Here is a 21,360-nt window from a genome sequence, read left to right as displayed (position 1 = left end):
AAGGCCTGTTCTCAGACATACCTGGAGAGATATGGATCCAGACTACATTATTAGAACCGCATTCCGGAAGCGTGTCGAGGCCGTAATTGCAGTAAGTGAAAACTCGATGGGAAACATCCCCCCTTTGAAAAATAATAAAACTCAAAAACGAAATTTTTGAGATTTTTTAAAATTTTGACATTACAATGGTGCAGACATTATCACGCATAGTTTACATTTAACTACGATAAAAATAATTACTTACTTGTGAGTATTTTCTGCCCAAAATTAAGTTCAATTGACTCAAATTTGAGAATATCTCATATACTCACTACTAGCTTATTGAACGATAGTCATGAGAAATTCGAATCTCTCGTTCCGTTTTTGACAACTACAAAAAGTTAGAGTGGGATGCAAAACTCAAAATTACCCAAAATTAAGTAAAAAGAACTTAAATTTAGGGTACTTTTTTTCTCTGTGTACCCTTACCAAACGAGAGCGAACGTTTCTAATTTTGCATTCAGTCTATTGTATATTGATTTAATATTTAAATTGATTAGTCTACCTGAATCTTCATCTTTTTTTCATTGGATATTCTAATTCAATGTTTGCGTTTTCAACTATTTTACAGCCCTTTGGTGTTTTGTTTGAATTGGAAAAATGTGATAACCTACCTAATTACAAACATAACTTAACCTATCGTGCTAGATCACGTACACACTTAGAAAAATTCATGTAAATTTTGGAGTTATGAGAGTTACGAGCTTTAATTTTGACATAAATGTGAGTTATAACAGACGTTAAATTTAGCTCAATCAAACGTATTTTTCGTCGAGCAACGAACTTTTCAGGGTCGGAACACTTAATATTACATGACATGTTTGTTTACGTCTCATCTTTTATGTCAAATATGGATTCCGTCACTTGTAAAATTAGTTATTTCTAAGGTTGTTTAATCTGATGATCTAATGTCTCTGCACCATTCCATACTCTCTGTTCTTCTAATGTCTGAATTCCAGCCAGGAGGTGGATCTCAGAATTTCGAGTCCGCGGTGGCCTGTTTAGGATCATTCTAAGGATCTTGTTCTGGATCCTTTGCAGCTTAAGGTGATGGCATTTGGAACAATTATACCAGATTGGCATACAATACTCAATAACAGGTAGGATTAGTTGTCTATAGACAGCAAGCTTATTTTTCAGGGATAAGGTAAACTTCCTATTGATAACCGGATACAGTGATCTTATCAATGGATTTTCTATTGATCAACTTCGTTAGTTTATGGTTCATTGTTGAAAGTTGTATGGATCATTAGCAATATGTTTATGGGTAATTTTTACAATTTAAATGCGCATTCTTTAGAAATTTAGCGGAACAATTTTACAATTCATATCGATATTTTTATGGATCATTCACATTTTGTTAGGGATTTTCTCCGGTGTTTTTTGGATTCGGATGTTTTTTTAAGGAATGTTTTTCAGAATTTTATGGATCGTTTTATCAATTCTAAAGGTGCATACTTAGGGCTAAAATCATATTCATTTGTGATCTTTGAAATTAGGTTAAGTTCTAACTAGGTAGATTATCAAATTCTTCAATTCTGTCAAAATATGCCCCCAAAGGAACATAATGTAAACCAATTGAAAAACGGAAAAATAGAAACAAAATATTTACCAATAAATCAAAAACGAAAAGCCCTTTAGGCTAAATCAATTGAAATGTTTGATCATATTCCATGGAAATAAAACCCAACTTTATTGCTACTACTATGATGCACTGCAATTTAAATCTTCACGTGTTTCACCACAAGGTCGAACTTCTTGATAACTGATTTCTCCTGCATTAATTCAATATCGTTAAAACGCCTCAAGTATCACCAAGATTAATTGCCGAATCAAAAGCTTTCTACCCGAGGACGACCGGCGATTGATTAACTACTTCTCCAATATTGCCCTGCTCTTTCTTTGCACATCCAAATCAAAGTCCTTCGAAGAAAACCTCTGCAATACAACCTCCCAGGTTGAGAGCGGACCGATTAAAATAATTGCATTTTATTAAATTAATTTCTCTCCGTCCCACTTCGATCCATTCAAGGATGTACCACCGTGTACTGCCGACTGACTGATGGCGCACTTTAGTCCGTCTTTCGAACATGTACCTATTGGCTTCAATCGCTGGTCGTCGTCGCCATCGGCTGTGGCAGGGGCGAATTTATGTGCGTTGCCCCAAAGCGATTCGATAAAGTTATTAACATCTCAAGTACCGCAATCAAAATGCGAAGGCTGAATAGGATGCTCCTACGTGGTCGTTCGTACATATCGGTTGTATATTTTGTCTGTCCGGAGAGGTTGAAACATGCTCAAACATTGGCTTCGAATGAGAAAGTTTGAAAAAGGGGGAAGGTCAATTGAGTGTGATGAAGAATGTTCCTGTGCCTTGAAGTCTCTTGCGGGGAGATGATGAGCTGCGTATGCGAGTGCACGTGTATGTATGTGTGTGTATGTGCAACAATGTTATGATACTGTTGATTTTGGGGGCGTTTATGGTTGGTAGATTTATCGTTGCTAATTGAATTTATCGCTGAAGCGAAGGCAATTTGATTTGTGAGCCATTGTTGAGGGGGGATCCAGGAAGTAGTGATCTATGTCTGTAGAGTTGAATTTTCGTCAAGATTCGATGTAGATGTTTGTGGTTGAAGATTAAGTGTTCAATGAGTGGAAAATTCAAGTCGTTTTGGTTGTTCAGTTTTCCACTCAATAAACTTGTAATCTCAAATCAATCACCTGCATCCGTCTTCGCCCAGGCTGTGCTCACTTTCAAAAGTGATAAATGGGGTACGATTATTCAATTCCTTTGACTTGCAACGAAATCAATAAACAGTTTTTCCCTCTCAGTTGAGTTTGTCGACATGCATCAATGCACTAGCAGAAAATCCAACTACACTTTGACTCAAAGTTCAAACTAATCGAAACGGTGCGCACGAAACAAAGCTCGAAACGATCGTGAAAAAAATTGAAATGAAATATTACAACTTTCAAGACATTTTGCAAACGGCAGAAAGAAAACTTTTCACTTTTCTTCATCCAATTGCACAGCTGATCGAGCACGAGGGTAAGAGCGTAAAACTTTTGCACAAAATGATTGACTCAGTTTTTCGACAGAGCAACAGAACTCAGCAGGAGCAGCAGCAATGGCAATCGTTTTTCTACCATTTGCAGAGTTTCCAAAGTTATTGAAAGTCTCCAGAATTGATGTTTTCTTCGCAAATCGAGCGTGCAGAAAAGTCAGGGCGAAGAACTCTTAGCCATTGTTTTCGAATGGAGTGAGTTAAGTCGTTGAAATTGCTGCAATATTTTTGGTTAAACGTGTCGAAACAAAATACCATCAATAATTCACATCATTCCAAAACATAATATTTCCAAGTTACATTAATTCACGAGTCTAAATATGCCAATTTCAAGTTATGCCGAAACTTATATTAGCGTCACACATATACGCTGTTTGTCTCTTAAATTACCCTCAAGACAAAGTAACGATTATGCAGCGAATTATGCACCATTTTGCTGCTCCGGTATGCTTCTTGCGGTGCCAAAATTATTGCCGCAGATTTGAATATTTATCTCTTTTAGTGGAAAATTAAATTTTCATAAATGAGATACACTTCCGAACTAACGAACGAGCGTTGCCACAAAGTGCTCTTCTTCACACACGCCAAATGTTCTGAAAACCGCGCGAAAAGGCTTTTAGTGCGCGCGAGATTAACTTCTTGCATAAATTAAACCCTACCCGTAAGGGAATTGCTTTCCGCCAACGTAAGAAACCCGCTCACGGAGGATTTCACCTTCGTTTGCCGTTCCGTTTTACCGCAGTCACGTTGTAAATATTTGCCGAAACCCATACCACGTGAGCCTGTCTGTAATTAGCCATCATCGCCGGTACGTGTCCCGTGAAATGTGTCCAATTAATTCCTGGAGGAGGAGTTTGCCCTAAATGAACGGTTTTTGACATGACTTGAGTGTGTCACTGGGGGCCTGATTTGTCAGCTGCGTTAATTGACCGAAATTTGTGGGGTCATCCTCGCTGGAAACGACGACGACGACGACGACGACGGCAAATGGATTTCTTCGTGGCTGCAAAGTGCCGCACGATAATTTGAACTTATCGGCAAACGTGTTCGATTTGTTGCTTATTTATGGGCTTCAGCGTGAACGACTTTTTATGTGCTTATTTCGACCTGCTTCCTGGGCATGAAATTTACAATGTAGGCGTTGAGGCAAAAAGAAACAAAAGAGAAACAACCGTAATTCCTCGTTTATCAATGTGTCATCCTGTTAAAACGGACGTTAATTTAAAAGGCTTTGGTAGGGATCAATTAGGATTGCGTTCTTTTTGCTGTGGACTCGCTCGAAGGCATGAAGCATGAAATCAAGCATAAATTAAAAGGAAAGTTTTGTTTGTAAGTATCACTGGGACATGGAAGGAAATGTGCTTGAGCGTGTGGTGTTGTTGCAAAAATATTGGTAGGTTAAAAAGAACAGCAGAATTTATAAAAATATAAATCTAAGGGTATTTGAATTGTGTCAGGAAATAGTCTTGATTGATACAATCACCTTAGTATTATTTGTCGACCACAATGATGAGCCACATCCATCTGATTAGGGGACGGTTCCGGCGTATTGGATAAGATCCATACCTATCACGCCAAAGTTTCGAGTTCGAATCTCATCCCCGGACAAGTAAGTCACAAATGACTCAAGAGTGTTAAAATGACACATGAAAAAAAAAAGATTCACGCACAAGACCCTCCTTTTTAGCTCCCTTGGTAGAGGCGCAGCTACAAAGCAAAAACCATGCTGGAGGTGGCTGGGTTTGATTCCCGGTCCGGTTGAGGTATTTTTCTGGATGAATTTTTTTCGACTTTTCTGGGCATAGAGTATGATTGTTCTTGTCACACAATTATACTAAAAACAATGAAATGCGGAAATGCAGAAGTAACACTCAGAACTGATTTTAATGATTGATCATCTTTCCTCGCTTTCTACTCTATATATACAATTTTCATACTGCCGTACTCTAAAGTGGAGTCCACACAATTTCTTATATTGACAATAATCGTATACATTCTATATTGACAATAATTAATCGATATTGTCAATATTTCTGGATTCACATCATCAATATTATTGCCAATAATTCCCCTTCTCGTCAATATATTGATACGTGTGGGGTTCGCTTAACGGAACTATCAACTCTATACTTTCATCTCCTCACCTATCGTATGAAATAAACACTTTAATGGCGATAAGCTCCATCGAGGATAATAATTGAATCTGGAATTATCCTCAATTTCGCTAAGCACCATCCCATTAAATCAGTGGGTAAGTCACTCTGCCACCTTGTGACTGTGCTGATTGTGTTTCTTGTGTGTTTTTGGGTGTTTCAAAGTGTTTCTGTGTCGTAAAAGCTGTCAAAACGTCAATGTGTTTACTGGCAACCATAATTTACACAACGCTGAAAATGACAATTAACCCTGTGATCGTAGTTCTAGATAAATATTTCAAAAGGTTCTATCTGCATTGATCGATTCTCTTAATCGACTTTCTCTTTCGTCAATAACTGCAAAACCTTTCCCTGTTGAATTTGACGTTTTGGACGCTAGATAAGAACCTCCTTTTATCAAACTATGTGGTAGAATTAGTGCAAATTCTGTTTTCATAGCAGTAGTTATGAAAAGAGAAAGTCGATGAAGAGAATCGATCAAACCAGATGGGACCATTTGAAATGTTCATCGATAGTTGTTTTTTGGCGATGACGGTGGCTCTGTAGCTCCTTACTCCTATGGTATAATCCAATTAGCAAACGTCAGACTGGGCAAGAAACATGGTGGAATTTGTACTATATTTTCACTGCACCGAAAATTCCCATAAGAAACTGTCAAAATTTGCAAGAATAGATGATTTTTCGACGGTGCCATCAACGCCAATTATACGGAACAAAACATAACGGGCAGGAGGATCATTTGATCCCAACACGATACAAATGATACAACCGCGGTCTGTGGCCACGACCACCATCCAGCTCATTTTCGGAGGTAGGTGTCGTAGTGATGTAATCAACGTACGAGATTTAATGTCAAAGTTGTTTTTTTTTGCGTTTCAATTATCATTATTCCGGTGATGTGACTACTTAGCGCCTCCGTGATGCTGCTGCGCTGGATGGCCATGTGAAGGATGATACCAACCGGTGATCACTCGTGTTTATTTCAGTTACCGTGAGGACGTAATTTGTGATTAGCCCCGGTCCCTTTCAAATTGTATCATTATTTATGTACGGTCCTTATATTGGAAATGACGTTTCACATTCATCTAGTGACGGCCGATTTTCATTCGAATAATCGATTAATCGATTAACGAACCGAAAAGTAAAATATTTGTAATAGGTTATATCATGCCGATATAAGCATTAACTCTCATTGGTGGAGAAATGACAGCACAGCGAACAAAAAATAATCGATTAGTTTTTAATCGAGTTGTTAAAAAATGGGACATCTCTGAGTTTGGTGTGATTGTTTTGATAAAAAAGTGCCCCAAATTTCCTCTCTACCGAGAGGGCAGCAAAACCACAAAATTACCTTGCATACGGGGGGTATTCATTGGATGAAAGGGACCGTGAAAGAGGACACTAAAATAGAAAGTTTTTCTTGCGACAGTTTCATCTTAGTATTCTTCTTTGATGATACTGCTGATAGTGATGTGGATGGTGGTGATGGTCCATCGGCTGATTGTCAGCCGTCTGGAGTTGGAACTGTGGTTTCGCAAGTTGAAGAGGGCCAACCCGACCACTGCCAATGATTGGAGGGGGCGTTACTAAAACGCGAAGAAGAATGTTCCGGCGGTCGTTACGTCAGTTTCGAAGTGCAATGCCCATTAGACTGATGCAAAATTTGAAATGTACACTCCACAGTGCTCAAACGGCTCCAAATCGAGTCCTGATTAGCCTCCGAAAGTTTAAACTCATTTGATAAGAAACTGGCTTGGCACAAAGCATTTGAAGTTCATATAGAAATTACTATGGTAAAACCAAACTATTTGTTCATTGTCTTCTAAAATTTTTCCATATTATACTGTTGACATGTTCTATTACTATTCTTATGGGAAATTTTCCCAGCTTCAACTTTGCAGTAGATTGTTTTTCAGCCAAACTAAATAGTTATTATTAATTGCTAATCTTATGGCATGATTAAGCAACTGTATTGTGGGCAACACTGTATTCTGCAGTGTTACGTAGTAGGCATGATTTTTGTCCACTATTCTACGCGCCATAAATACCAAGCAATGTTGCCTGCTGAACAGTACAATCATAAGACATCAGTGACTTGAATTATTAATAATTTCTTTTTCTTACATTCGATCGCACAGCAACAAGCACAGCTATCATTTTCTAAAGTAGAGTGAATTGGTGAATTTTGAGGTATATATGAAGCGAAATTATGGTTTTTTCATAGTAGTTTCCATACAAACTTCAAATGGTTTGTGCCAAGTCAGTTTCTTACTAAATGAGTTCAAATATAGGGAGGGTAATCAGGACCCAATTTTGAATCGTTTGAGCACTGTGGAGCGATAATTGTAAATTTTGCATCAGTCTAGCCCTTGTAAATTATTGAAAAAAACATAATAAATTTGTGATAATTTTTCAAGCAAAGACCACACAAGCCGGATTTGGGTTGGATTCAACACATAAGTTCTTCGAAAAAAAGGTAAACGTACCAGTTTTTATCCTTAGAGCTAGTTGCCCATTACCTTCTCCTTTTCAGTTCTAGAGCAACAATTGAAATAGGCGGATTAACCAAACGTAAACAATGTCTTTAAACGCAAACTTCTCGAGAATAGAAACACACCCACGCAATCTAACACCAGAATCTGATAGAGAAAACCTCTTTTATAGAATGGCATTGTTAGTTTGCGTGGGTGTGTTTTGATTCTCGAGAATTTTTCGATTAAAGCCATTGTTTACGTTTGGGTTCCGCCTATTTTAAATGTTTGTCTAGAATTACTTCCGAGATTACCGCATAGTGACATTAATCACTGCTTCTCAAAAGGCAGTAATATAACTTACCTATAACAATCGGGAACTGTCTTGGACAATCGGGAGCTGGGATAGGAAATATTCTTCCTTAGATCACTTGTGTATCATCATATACTTATATCAATGTTTATAATGTTACGGTTTCCTTTAAATGCTGGAGTAAATCCGATGCCATCAGCTTCAGCGATGGATCGAACTTCATCTTGTCATTTACACTGAAACAAGGACCATAGTTAGGAATACTATTTTGCAGAAAACACTTATTATCAATATAACCACGCTTATTGCTGTTGAATCTACTATGAATTCAGTATAGTTGACTATGAATGTTAAAAAATTTACTATGATTCTGGCAAAACTACTATGCTTGCTTAAAATGCATAGTAATTTTGATAGAAATAATAGTAAAATTAAATGAAATTGTTTTCTGCAAAAATCTATTGGTGATGGTATTTAATCTAAACCATCAATATAGTATTTTTGCCAATGGATTTTGTTTCAGTGTAGGTTCAAATCAGAGGGATTCAATGTACACGGATAGAAGTCTCCTTATACCTTTTGGCAAATTTCTATTACTGATTATCCATAAAATGTATAAGTCAACTAATAAGCAGACACCTTGCAAAAACTTAATGAAAATCATGTGTCAAATGAAATGTATACCCGAGCAAAGTCTGAGATCAAATTGAAATCTAAATTTGATGTTGTGATTTCACTGATAATGATTGCTCAGGTTTTTGTCGTTTTGGTCGTTTTAACGGTTAAAATATCAAAATTGAGAGCAAAGCAATCTTCCTGTGACATCACATTGAAAACTATTTCTGCTATCAGTGAGAGCAAACTGAAAACTCAATTTGATATCAATTTTTCCTGTTGATAACAAAACAAGTATTTTATTTGATGTTATGCTAAGGCAATGAAAACAAACCCATAACAACATATTGTTAAAGAGCAAATGTACAGCAAAATGAAAACAAAATTTGGTATCAAATTTGTCCATTGCGTAAACTGAAATCAAATTATGATTTCAGTTTGATGTTGATATCAAAACTTGATTTCAATTTGCTGTCATTTTGATGCTGGACTTTGCTCGGGTAAGCGGTCACACATACCTTTAATGCATTCTTATAGGACCTATGTGGTTTGTCTTATGGAATGTATAAGGCTGATGTTTTGGCAAAAATGTATAAGTGAAACACATGAATAAAGTAATTGATTTTCGTTTCGTGTATGAACCCCTTTGCACCCTCACTGTACCATTTCGTTCACTACGGTGACCGACACGACGAATTGCCCTACAATTAATGGTGATGTTATGCACGCCGTGTCCCAAGTGGCGGATTAATCAACTTTCATGTACCTCGGATTTTTCTTCAGCAAAAGTAAGTTTGGGTGCTTAAATTTAACAATCGATTGGTTTTAAAATATTCTATCGGGGGAAATTAGAAAAATCTTGATTTTAAATTTTGAATTTTTTACCGTTTTTATAGTAGGGTTTGCATGGATACGCTATGTACTTTGTGGAGAGATGGATTAATCTACTTTCATATAGGGGAAATGACGGCTTCGGCATGACAGACTATTTTCGGCAACCCAAATTGAAACACTATATTCACTGGATTTTCTTACGAAAACACTTCGCTGAATGCATGCAAACGATTCTTTATGCTTTCAGCTTCAATTTGACTATATTTTTACCACTGAGAAAAAGCAATCTAGCAAGGTTTTCTTGAAATGAAACACACGCACTACAAATTGTTGCTGATTTCGAGTTGCCGATAATAGAACAGCAGATTTACATGCAGTTCAAATGGAACGGTTGCCGAAGAAAAACTGGTTGCCGACAATACTCGCTCTCACTAGAGAAGATTGGAGCTTTGTAAAAGCGTTTCAAAACAGTTTTTGACTATTCTTTCGACTGAAATTGTTCATATACGTGAGTGACTACCGACTGAGTCGGACGTGTGTGCTGTTTGCTGCTGCGTTCAGGCTGTTGCTGGTTCGAGGAAAGTGTTCGACGGAAGGCTGGTCCGGTAATACGGATTAGGAGGCGGATTGGTGGAGTGATACGAAGATAAGGTGGCGGTTAACATCCGCAGGTGATGCGCTATAACTTGCGTGACGGTTTCAATCGGTGGCGGTGATAGAAGAAGAAAGAAAAAAGCGTGATTGAGACTGCTTTTGGCAGGATTGCTGCTGAAGGGGCGAAGGGTCTATGCGGGGAGGCCCAGTGTGCATATGTGTGCGAGGGGAGCGCAAGGGTAGCTGCGTTTAAGAGTGGAAATTGTGGTCCACGCCGAACGGTAGCGATAATTTCGAGTGCGAGAAGGCAGGAAAGGGAAAAAAAAAGAAGAAGCTGATAGTGCGGGGAAAATAAAAAGCCAAAAATATAGCGGCAAACAGTAGTGTGTGAGTGAGCACCCTAAAGGAATACAGAGTAAAGCGGTGGTGAAATTCTGTGAGACGAAGAGAGTAGAAAGAGAAGCAAAAAGAAAACGGTGAAACAAAGCGGCAGCGGTTTTAATGCAGCGACAACCGATAGTAGGAGAGTGAGTGCCACATAGGTGTTTCATCTTCTCGTAGTAGGGGTTAAAAGAGAAAAAGAAGGAGAAGAACAGTGAAGTCCGACCGCAACGCGGTCCGCAAGAAAATAGTTTCCCTAGAAGCCCTTCAATTTAGAGAAGAGGAAGAAAGTGCTGAGTGGATGCGATGATGCGCGTTGGTGTCGGCCAAATGTTGTAAAGGATCGTGATCGGATTTACCGGGAAATACCGATTGGAGCTTACGGCCATTAAGGACAGGTAAGTAATTGGTCCATCAAGGTAAGATAAATTAATAAACATATAAAGTATCCGTTCGATTTTGGCAACACGTTCTCAGTATATTTATACTGCTCATATAACTGTGCTCTGCAGTTATATTATTAAATTCTGTTTAATAATTTTCTTAGATTTTCAGTAAAATTGTGGAGCTTTAAACGTCACCTGCAGGCCTGTTCTGCGAGTAGTATGGCTCTCTGTCGCTAGTAGGGTGACGGTGGTCGCCTCGTGTGAGGTGACTCTTCATTTGATTGCACGGAGAGTCACCCCACTAGTGCGTGACTTTTGTTGACTCATTGGTGGTGGAGATTCGCACGACTCGCGGAATAGGTCAGATGATAAGATTTGCATTTATTAAAGATTTTGAAAAGCTAAGAAGGCAAAATTGTGTTGACAAAATCTAACGGGTAATGCCGATATTAAATATATATATATATATACACACATTAAATGCAAAGGGGAGGGATGGGATCACCAGGGCACCGGATTGAAGCGATTTGGATGGGGAGAGTGGAATTGCCAACTCCCTGTCATTAACATTTCGTGAATTGACGGCGGGCTCTTCTCCCCACTCATTGGGACGTTCCCTCGTATGATGGCTTGTTCTACATCGGGTTGTAGGATTTTATCATTGGAAGGCGATTCTCCTGATCCCGCGGATTGCGCGTAAGTGTATCTGCTTACGGGTCCGCCCCTCCGTTTTTGGCCCTTCTTACAATGGTAAATTGAATACAACCAGGTATCGTACTTGATCAAGTCATACTTGGAGGATGATCCACTGTCTAATGGCTGTGCCTTGCAACAATGAGTGGTATCCTTTACATACATTACATACATTCTTTCGACTGAAATTGTTAGAGCAGCTGGCAGCAAAAGATTGTAAACAAACCAATACTGCATATGTGTGCATTCCTTAGAGAAAAAGGCTATAGAAAGAAGGTCGCTGCTTAGGTTGCCGAGAATACGTAAATTCCCCTACCTCGGATTTTCTTCACCAGATGTTAGTTTCGATGCTTACATTTTAAAATCGGTTGGATTGAAAATAATCCGTCAAGGAAAAATTTGAAAAAATTAACTTGAATATTTTGCATATAACTTAATTTAGCTGTTTGCTTGAAACAAGTTCATCTTGGAAAACCACATAAATTCAACAATTACACTAAGGTTCAAAATCTTTCGGTTAGGGCGGAAGGAAGCCAAGATCATTTGGTTTCAACGGCTACACGAGAGAAATTATCAAAAGACCAACCAAAGGGGAAAACCTAGTCGTATCAAGGCTATAAATACAAAAGAGAAGGAAAACACGGTGCCAATTTCTCATGAGGATGTGTTTAATTGGAAAGCTGACCTGGATTTTAGCACGCGCAAGGTATATTGTACAGAAATTAATACTAGATACTTGTTAACCTATGTTGGTTCCTGAAGCTGGCACGTAACATTCGTCTCAAAAACCGTAAGGCAATTCAACCACTTCAGAACCGAATGAGTGAGCTTGAAGATTTCTTCAAAGTCCACCAAATGGAAATCTTATCTTGCCGAAAAACGTCCTGTTGCTATGTGTAACAGCGTTGAAGGTCTTATCCAATACATTAAGGCTAGAAAAAATGTCGATGATTGTTTTCTGAAGATAGGAATTTATGCTCTTCAACACAATACTATTTTAATTGACCATTGAATTAAAATAGTCTTGTGTGTTGAAGATAAGCAGAGGCAGCAATGCAAACAAGGATTCAAGGACTCAGGGGTTCGTCAAGCCCTGATCCTTGCTCTTGCTCCTGGTATACAAGAAAATTATGGAAACTTATCTAAATTTTGGGGACATCTAAATTTGACTTCGCTTGAATATTTTGTCGCAGGTGAGTGTTCATAAGATTAAATGTGAAATCATTGCCAAATTTGTTATGATACTGATAAATAAGTATATTTTCAGGTGATCTAAAAGTAATCAACACACTGGTGTAATGGGCGACTGATCCATGTGCATTAGAGTGATGCAAAATTTGAAATTTTCGCTCTACAATACTTAAACGATTCCAAATCTGATCCTGACTAACCTCTCAAAATTTGAACCAATTTGGTGAGAAACTGAGATGGCACAAACCATTTGAAGTTTGTATGGGAATTACTATGGTAAAACCAAGATTTTTGTTCATGTCTATCTAATAATTCACCATATCGGTTTGCTTCAAAATCTTTTAACTGTACTTGTAGGAAAGTTTCCCAGCTACAACTTTGCTGAAGACCATTTTTTGATTAAATGCAAGGATCGAAAGTTATCAATTGTTCAATGCGCTGATGTCTTATGATCATGCTCAATCAACTGATCAGCAGGCAACATTGGTGTTTCTGGGGCGTTGAATAGGACACAAAAATCATGACTACTATGTCACACTGCAAAATACAGTGTTGCCTACATAGCAGTTGCTTGATCATGTCATAAGTTTACCAATATCTTAAATAATTAATAACTTTTTTTCTGTCTCGTTTTACATAGAAACGATTTTCAGCAAAGTTGTAGCTGAGAAAATTTTCTGTAAGAATTGCTATCGAACTGTTTCGCAGCTCAATATGGAAAAAGACTAGAAGGCAATGAACAAAAAGTTGAGATTTCCCATAGTAATTTACATGTAAACTTCAAATGGTTTGTGCGAAGTCTGTTTCTAACCAAATGAGTTGTAACTTTTGGAGGCTAATCAGGACCCGATTTGAAACCATTTAAGCACTGTGGAGCGAAAAAGTCAAATTTTGCATCAGTCTAATGTGCATGTTGCACGGTCCATAAAAAAGATCTAGCTACTACCACAGGTGAACCACGAACGCTTGGTTCGATAAAGCAATTTGCAGAACGTTGTATGGCATCAGGTGGAAAGAAGAAGGAAGCTAGAGACTTCTTCAATTGTGTAAACAAACCTTTATTTTGCGGTAATGACTGCACGAAAGTATTGGATGTATGTCCACCGCCATCATTGCACTTGTTTTTGGGTCTAATGAACAGTGCCTACGACAAACATAGCTAAAAACTATCCAAGCATTGCAGAATTATGGGCTAAGGCTGCAAACGCAACTCGGCATGCACAATTTGGTTTTGCTGGAAGACATTGTCGTGCTTTACTAACCAAAAAAGAAGTTTTACTTGATGCTGGTCTAAAATAATATGCCCTTACGATGCAAAATCTTGGCTCGGTTATTGAAAAATGTTTTGGCATGGAACTTATTGATGGGTATCGTCAATCTATCGATGAATTTTGTGAAAGTTGAGAAGCTTTAAGACTTCCAACAACTCCGAAGTTTCACATCATTAGATTCCACGTAACTGGATTTTGCAGTAATGCAAACAAAGGACTAGGACGATATTCAGAACAGACAATCGAAGCAATTCACCACGATTTCGCCAATACATAGATGAACTATAAAGTTCCTGAAAGCCACAACAGCTATCAACGAAATCTGCTTAAGGCAGTCATCGCATACAATAGTAGCCACATTTGAGACCAATCTAGGAATGAAGCTTTCCTAACAATTATGAATTGAATTAAACGTTATTCGCAGCACCTGTATAAACAATTTTCATCATTTAAATGAAATCAAATATTCGATATAATAAACAATCAACAATTAAATACATGTATTTTTTTATGATTGTCTACAGTAATTTTTTAGTTAGAAGACTTCCCTTGTCATAGAGTATGATTATATTTGTCTAACTCTACGAATGCAAAAATGGTACAACTGTGCAAGTGCTAAAACCACAAAGTTCAGAATAGACGTCACGTTTCGTGTGTGACGTAAATGAAATCAAAAATAAAAAAAGCAAATAAAAAATAACTATTCTAAGATACATACCCTAATAAAAATTGTATGGTTAATTTGCTTAACGACGTGTTCTGGGTATCATCCAAACCATTTGTGGAATAGTTCAATGATTTGGGTTGTCGTTCGTTTATGGTTATTTTTTATTAGGGTATGAATGTATAAAATTTAACTTATACACATATGCCTACATTATAAAGTGTATTGCGTCTCCATGAAATGTATAGAAACGGTAAAAAAAAAATTCAAAAATTTCAAATCAAGTTTATTTAATTTTCCCACGATAGAATATTTTAAAACTAACCGATTTTTAAATGTAAGCACCCAAACTTACTTTTGGTGCAGAAAAACCCGAGGTACATGAAAGTTGATTAATCCGCCACTTAGGACACGGCGTGTCATACATATTTTATAACTTTTCATCTGCATTAAACTTTTTGTCAGTGGAAGTGGTGCCAGGATTAATAGAAAATTTTGGTGGAAGTGTGTACAACTGTGTTTTTGGAGTGTTAAACACAAGGTGGCAGGAAGAGTTACCCGATTTAACTTTAATACCCCGATTGCGGCGTATTAGTGAAAATCAGAGATTTACAAAAAGTACGCAGGCAAAACAAAATCTGCTTTCACACACACACACACACACAGTTGCATAAGCTACAAATCAAGCTGAACATTGCATTAGGTCCTCAGTAACATTGACAGATTCTCTTCGTCGACTTTCTCTCAACGGCCATGTAAAGACATTCTCTGGTAATTTAAGCACACATATCGATCTAATACGACAAACACAACAAGAAACGGTTATGTTTTGTTGTCCCTCAATTGAGTTTATAAGGCGGTCACTGCCGGCGCCGGTGGTGTAGTGGTAAGCGTGACTGCTTTCTAACACCCCAATGGGTCTGGGTTCAATCCCAGCCGAGGTCGGTGGGATTTTTCTGAGGCATAAAAAATCTCTGGTTACGTCGGTTACGAAGTAAAGCCGTTGGTCCTGGCCCATGTGTGGTTGAATGGGTGCGATATCCTACGCAGGTGTTGGAAGCTGCCTTCCTGCACATTCGATTGCCGTCAATGGATGGCAATCAATGTCCGTCGGTGATTGGCACTAGATTGCGGAACAGAGACCGACGTTAAATAAAGGAAAGAAGAAGAAGAAGAAGAAGAAGAAGGTGGTCACATTCTCTAATAATTTCAAATGGGAGTATGTGTGTCTTATCCTCTATCCCTCACCCAGCCCAGCCGGTGGCAATGGACAAGTAGAACTGAGAACTAAAGGTTGAACCCGGGTACCTGGAACTCCCACGATATACCCGCGGCAATAGTCAGCAGATGATGCCCTGTGTGTATTTAGTGTGTAACATGGTTTATTTGGATATACAAAATGTTTGAAGCCATGCGTCATAAAAACCATAATGTGCATCACCACAAATACACTTTTCAATGATTTTCAACTGGAACGTACTCACCAAATATGTGAACGCATTCCCGATGCTTCCACGCATATTTTTCCCTAGTCATTTTAAAATAATTCCTCCTCCAGCGATTCCAGCCACACAATAATTAGGGTAGAGAACTACTTCGGCCTAATCGCCCATTTTGCGCCTATCGAGCAGAAAACTTCAAATATATCCATGATTTCAGAGGTAACAAGTCAATTACGCGTTTGGTACGATACTTTAGTTAATAAGCTACGGTACGAAGTCAATGAGAACGCGTGATATGAAGATTTGAACACATTATTCCCAAAAACAAAAGAAGCGCTCCTACCAAATCAATTTTTATCTTCATCCGATAGGCCGAGTTTGGCGTCAAGAAGCAGTGTTAGACTTTTTTTTTTCCTTTGGTTTGTTTTTTCCGTCGATCTTGTTTTCCGTGCTGAGCACCAATGCTACCGACGTGCCAGGAAGGCAGCTCCCACACCTGGACCCTACCTATCGACCCATCAACTCATGAACCGGGGACCAACGGCTTTACTTCCCATCCGAAGGAAGGCGTGATCAGAGATGTTATGCCTCAGAACATCCCGGCGGCGCCGACTGGTATTGAACCCAGGCCTGCTGGGGTGAGAAGTAATCACGCTTACCACTACACCACCGGCGCCGTTAGTGTTAGACTTTTAACAATATCTCAACAAATTGTTTCTCTTTATCGAATCTTACGGTACGTACAGAAAGGTGAATAAATTTGAAAGCCATCAGTAATAATAACATTCCGTTTGTTGATAAACTGCGCTAGATGAAGAAAGATTAAGTGCGGGTTGTGCTTAATAGGCCGGAAAGGGGGTATTTAACCCTACTTATCTTTTTTTTCTTTTTCAAGTCACTCTGTGCAAAAAAGCAATGCACATCGCAAAAACCTAACAATAGATCATCGCGGTCGAGTCACACCAGCAACAAAGGGAAGCGAGAGCACCTAATAGCGAATTCGTTTATTATTCAGTTCCAACCTGGATCGGGTATCAAGATTGGGTCTGCTTGTTTTCTGACAAACGTCAGTTTGTTCGTTTGTTTTTAAAACCTAGCTCAGGTTGAGGTTCGCACTGACAAAAAGTTCGGTTTCGCACTGGGTTGGAACTGGTTCCAACCCCGATAATAAACGAATTCGCTATAAGTAACACAAAACTATTCAAATGCGAGCACCGAAAAACTACACGCCATCACAAAGCAGCCCGAGCTAAAAAATAAATAAAAGCACGCAGCGAGTAAAAATACACAACCGTTCTGGAACAATTCTCAAAGTGAACTCCTCGAATAATTTCAAATGGGAGTGAGCGTTTATTCGCGATAAATTAGCGTTTGAAGTTGACACTGAATTTAAAATCATAGTCACATCAGTGTACAATGTTCCCACCTCTACTAAGCTTTATACACACCTTGTTTGGAGGCTATTGTCGAACTCTGTTATTGGTATATGACAGGACTCCGTTAGTGTTGGACACATTGATTCGAGGTTTAACCTTACTCAGTACACCTGCTTAAAGGTCAGACCAAAACAAATTCACAATAATGGCTCCGAAAAAAATCTAAATTCACCTGGAGAGAAAACAAGGAAGCGTTCCGTTGTTCTTTTAACCGAAAAAGTGAAAATAATTCAGAAAGCAAAACTAGGGATGACCATTAAATCAATAATGCGCAAATACAACATATTTAAAATAACGAGCAACACGCGAAGCAGAAAATAATGTTGAATGTTGCGGAAGTCCAAGTGGATTCATGTTAAGCTCTAAACAAGTTTTCATGTGTCAATCGGTTCACAGCTAATCGGAAGCGTTTCAAAAATCCCCGACATCCAGCGGTAAACGAGGCGTTATACGTTTGGTACCTGCAGAAACGGCAACTACACGTTCTTGTAAACCATGAAATGTGACAAGTACAGGCTCAGAAGTTCTATACACAGATGATTGGCGAAGGGGAATATGGAAGCCGTGGGTATGCTGACAAATTTATCAGAAAGCATAACATTCGCCTTCCTAAGATTACTGGGGAAAAACTCTCCAGCAACATTGCTGTTATCGACCAATATGAGGAAGATTTTTTGCAAGAAATGCGCTGCCGTAACTTGCAACCATATCAAATTTACAACGCTGATGAAAGCGGCTTGTATTTCAAAGCAATCTCATCCAGCAAAATACGTCGACAGGGATTCTTTCAGTGCTCCAGGAATAAAAGACAAATAAGGAGCTTTTATGTCCTGTTCAAACATGGACGGATCTTCGAAGCTTCCAGTTATGTCAATTGGGAAGTTCAAAAGTCCTCGACCTCTGAAGAACCTGAAGGATCTTCCTGTTTATTACAGACCATCCAAACAGGCATGGATGACGAGAGATTTGTTCAATAATTTGTTTTTTGAACAATATGTCCCGCAAGTAACTGATTTTTGAAAATTTATCAAAACAATGCAAAATGAATTGTGTTTCTTAATTAATAAATCATGCTTCGATATAACATACATTGCATATATAATGCATTGGTGAAATCAAAATGTATGTTATATCGATGTTTATCTGTATCATGCAGTTAATTCCAAACCCAATCGAAATGTGTATTGACAACTATTTATTAAGAAGATAATTTGAAGGGAACTGTAATTAGGGGAATTTACGTATTCTCGGCAACCTAAGCAGCGATCTTCTTTCTATAGCCTTTTTCTCTAAGGAACGCACATATATGCAGTATTGGTTTGTTTACAATCTTTTGCTGCCAGCTGCTCTAACAATTTCAGTCGAAAGAATTGTCAAAAACTGTTTTGAAACGCTTTTACAAAGCTCCAATCTTCTCTAGTAAGAGCGAGTATTGTCGGCAACCAGTTTTTCTTCGGCAACCGTTCCATTTGAACTGCATGTAAATCTGCTGTAAATCAAGAAACCTTGCTAGATTGCTTTTTATCAGTGGTAAAAATATAGTCAAATTGAAGCTGAAAGCATAAAAAATCGTTTGCATGCATTCAGCGAAGTGTTTTCGTAAGAAAATCCAGTGAAAATAGTGTTTCAATTTGGGGAACATACATAAATGACGTAGCATTTGAGGGGGGAGGTGGAGGTTTCCGAACTTGTGACCGGCCATGTATTGGATATAGCCAAATACGCTACGAGGGGGGGAGGAGGGGTCTAAAATTGATCAAAAATATTCTACGTCATTTATGGATGCTCCCTTGGGTTGCCGAAAATAGTCTGGCATGCCGAAGCCGTCATTTCCCCTATTACAAGAAAATGAAAAATTAAATTCTGTATTGTTTTATGAGTTGACATCAATCTTATCGATAAATCCAACCGTAAGTACAAAATGTTGAATAAAGTGAACATTATTGAATGGCATATTCAGTGAACTTTCACTTACTCGATATATCTCTCAAACTCAATGGAAAACCACATTTTTCCCATACAAATTTAAAAAAAAATTCCTCCATTATTCGAAATTCCCCTAACTCGGTGCCTTCAATATCGAGTGAGGAAGAGTTGTTGTATCAACTTGTACCTAGAATTGTTAAAGTCAAGAGAAAACATGTTGGATTTTCAGTATCACGTCGATATTTTATTCTCGCTATAATAAATCAATCAGAATCATTGTGTACTTATGGTTTGAGAATAAGATAAAAAAAATCGATAGTTCTACCGAATATCGACCCTTAAACCATGACAATTCTATCTAAAAATGTATCTTAAATCGGACGAGGCAATAAATCAACTCAAATTGACTACAATTGACAGTCACATAACGATCATTGTAGCATTGTAGCAAAGTACCCAAAAAAAGATAAGCAGTAATACAGGAGAAACAAGATATAAAATTAAGAAAATAAGGAACTCATCTGCTAGGTAAATGTTCACTAAACAACTTACAACAGGTAACACATCGTCCATAAAACAACGTGTTTCTATAAGCACAGTCACTCGTTACATTACTGCGAAAGCCTAGGACGAAGTTAACACAAAGTTAACTAATAATTCCCACATCAATTTAAAGGACCAGGATCAGATTGTAACCAGATGAGCTCAAATGATGGCAGGATTATCAACACTAAATTTGGAATCCATTTTGCTATGTAGAGCAAAATTAACCATTAGAACCACCCTAATGGAACATTACTATGATATTTTGATGGGATTTCGTCCGCGCTATGTCGGAATAACGTTCACAGGACTTGTTGTGCATCTTTTTCACATTGAGTGATAACATATAGGTCTTGGAACACTTTCAACATCCTATACAGATAAAAATTCTGAATTTCAATAGTGATGTAAACATTCATTCACGTAAACTTGTATTTCATTTCACTCAACCGATCAACTTGTAAACAATGTTGTTTACAACAATGGGCTTTTGTATACAATATTTGCCACATTGCATGTAATGTCTCAGAACTTTACATGATATATAATGTAAACTTATATGATATGTGACGCTCCATTTATGTGCATCATACTGAACAGAAATTTACACTACTTTTTCGATCTGTGTAAGCCGTCCATCCGTTGCAACCGAACTAGCACAATGTCTTAATCTCGGAAATCACTTCAATAGCAACTCGTTTCCAATATAATGGCCATCATATTTACCTACCTCCTTCACTGCTGCAGAGGATTAGTTTTCCGATCCAATCTCATACCTACAGTCGCCACAATGGGCCGCTTTCATCAATCTCGCCATGCAAACCATCTGCTGCCAGCACTACTCCACCGAGTTCCTCCAATTTGTTCCAGCAATTTAGGTGGCAACTCACCGTCACCAGCAGCATCCACCGCATTGCTTGGTTTTGCCCAACTTGTGACAGCACGTAGCCATCAAAAGCAGAACACCCGCAATATCCATCTAAGCAGCTAAAATGGAGAAAAACAGCCGCAATCTTCATCACGCCGTCGCCGCTTTCGGCATTCAATTTTGCGTTCCAATGAATAGACCTAATCTTCGAAGAAAGAGATACACAGAAGAAACATGCCGCTGCCGCCACCAGATTCAGCCTCTCAAGACTTTGAACAGTGTTATTATTCAAATGGCGAGATGAGGCACTTTTCATCTTCGGGAAGATATCGCAGAAGTAGATGACTATGACTATCTCGGGCTTCATCATTGCAACAAAATACTACATTTTGTGGAGATTTCATACGAACCGTTTCTCTGCTGAATGGAGTGAAGAGATGAGCGCTCGTTACCGGGAGATAGTAGGTGGCCACGT

Source organism: Ochlerotatus camptorhynchus, unplaced genomic scaffold (genome assembly GCF_037179485.1).
Source record: "Ochlerotatus camptorhynchus isolate MF236.1 unplaced genomic scaffold, CSIRO-AGI_Acam_v1.1 ptg000416l, whole genome shotgun sequence".
Classification (NCBI taxonomy): Eukaryota; Metazoa; Arthropoda; class Insecta; order Diptera; family Culicidae; genus Ochlerotatus; species Ochlerotatus camptorhynchus.
The sequence above is the reverse complement of the archived record's forward strand: the minus strand, read 5'-3'. Positions refer to the sequence as shown.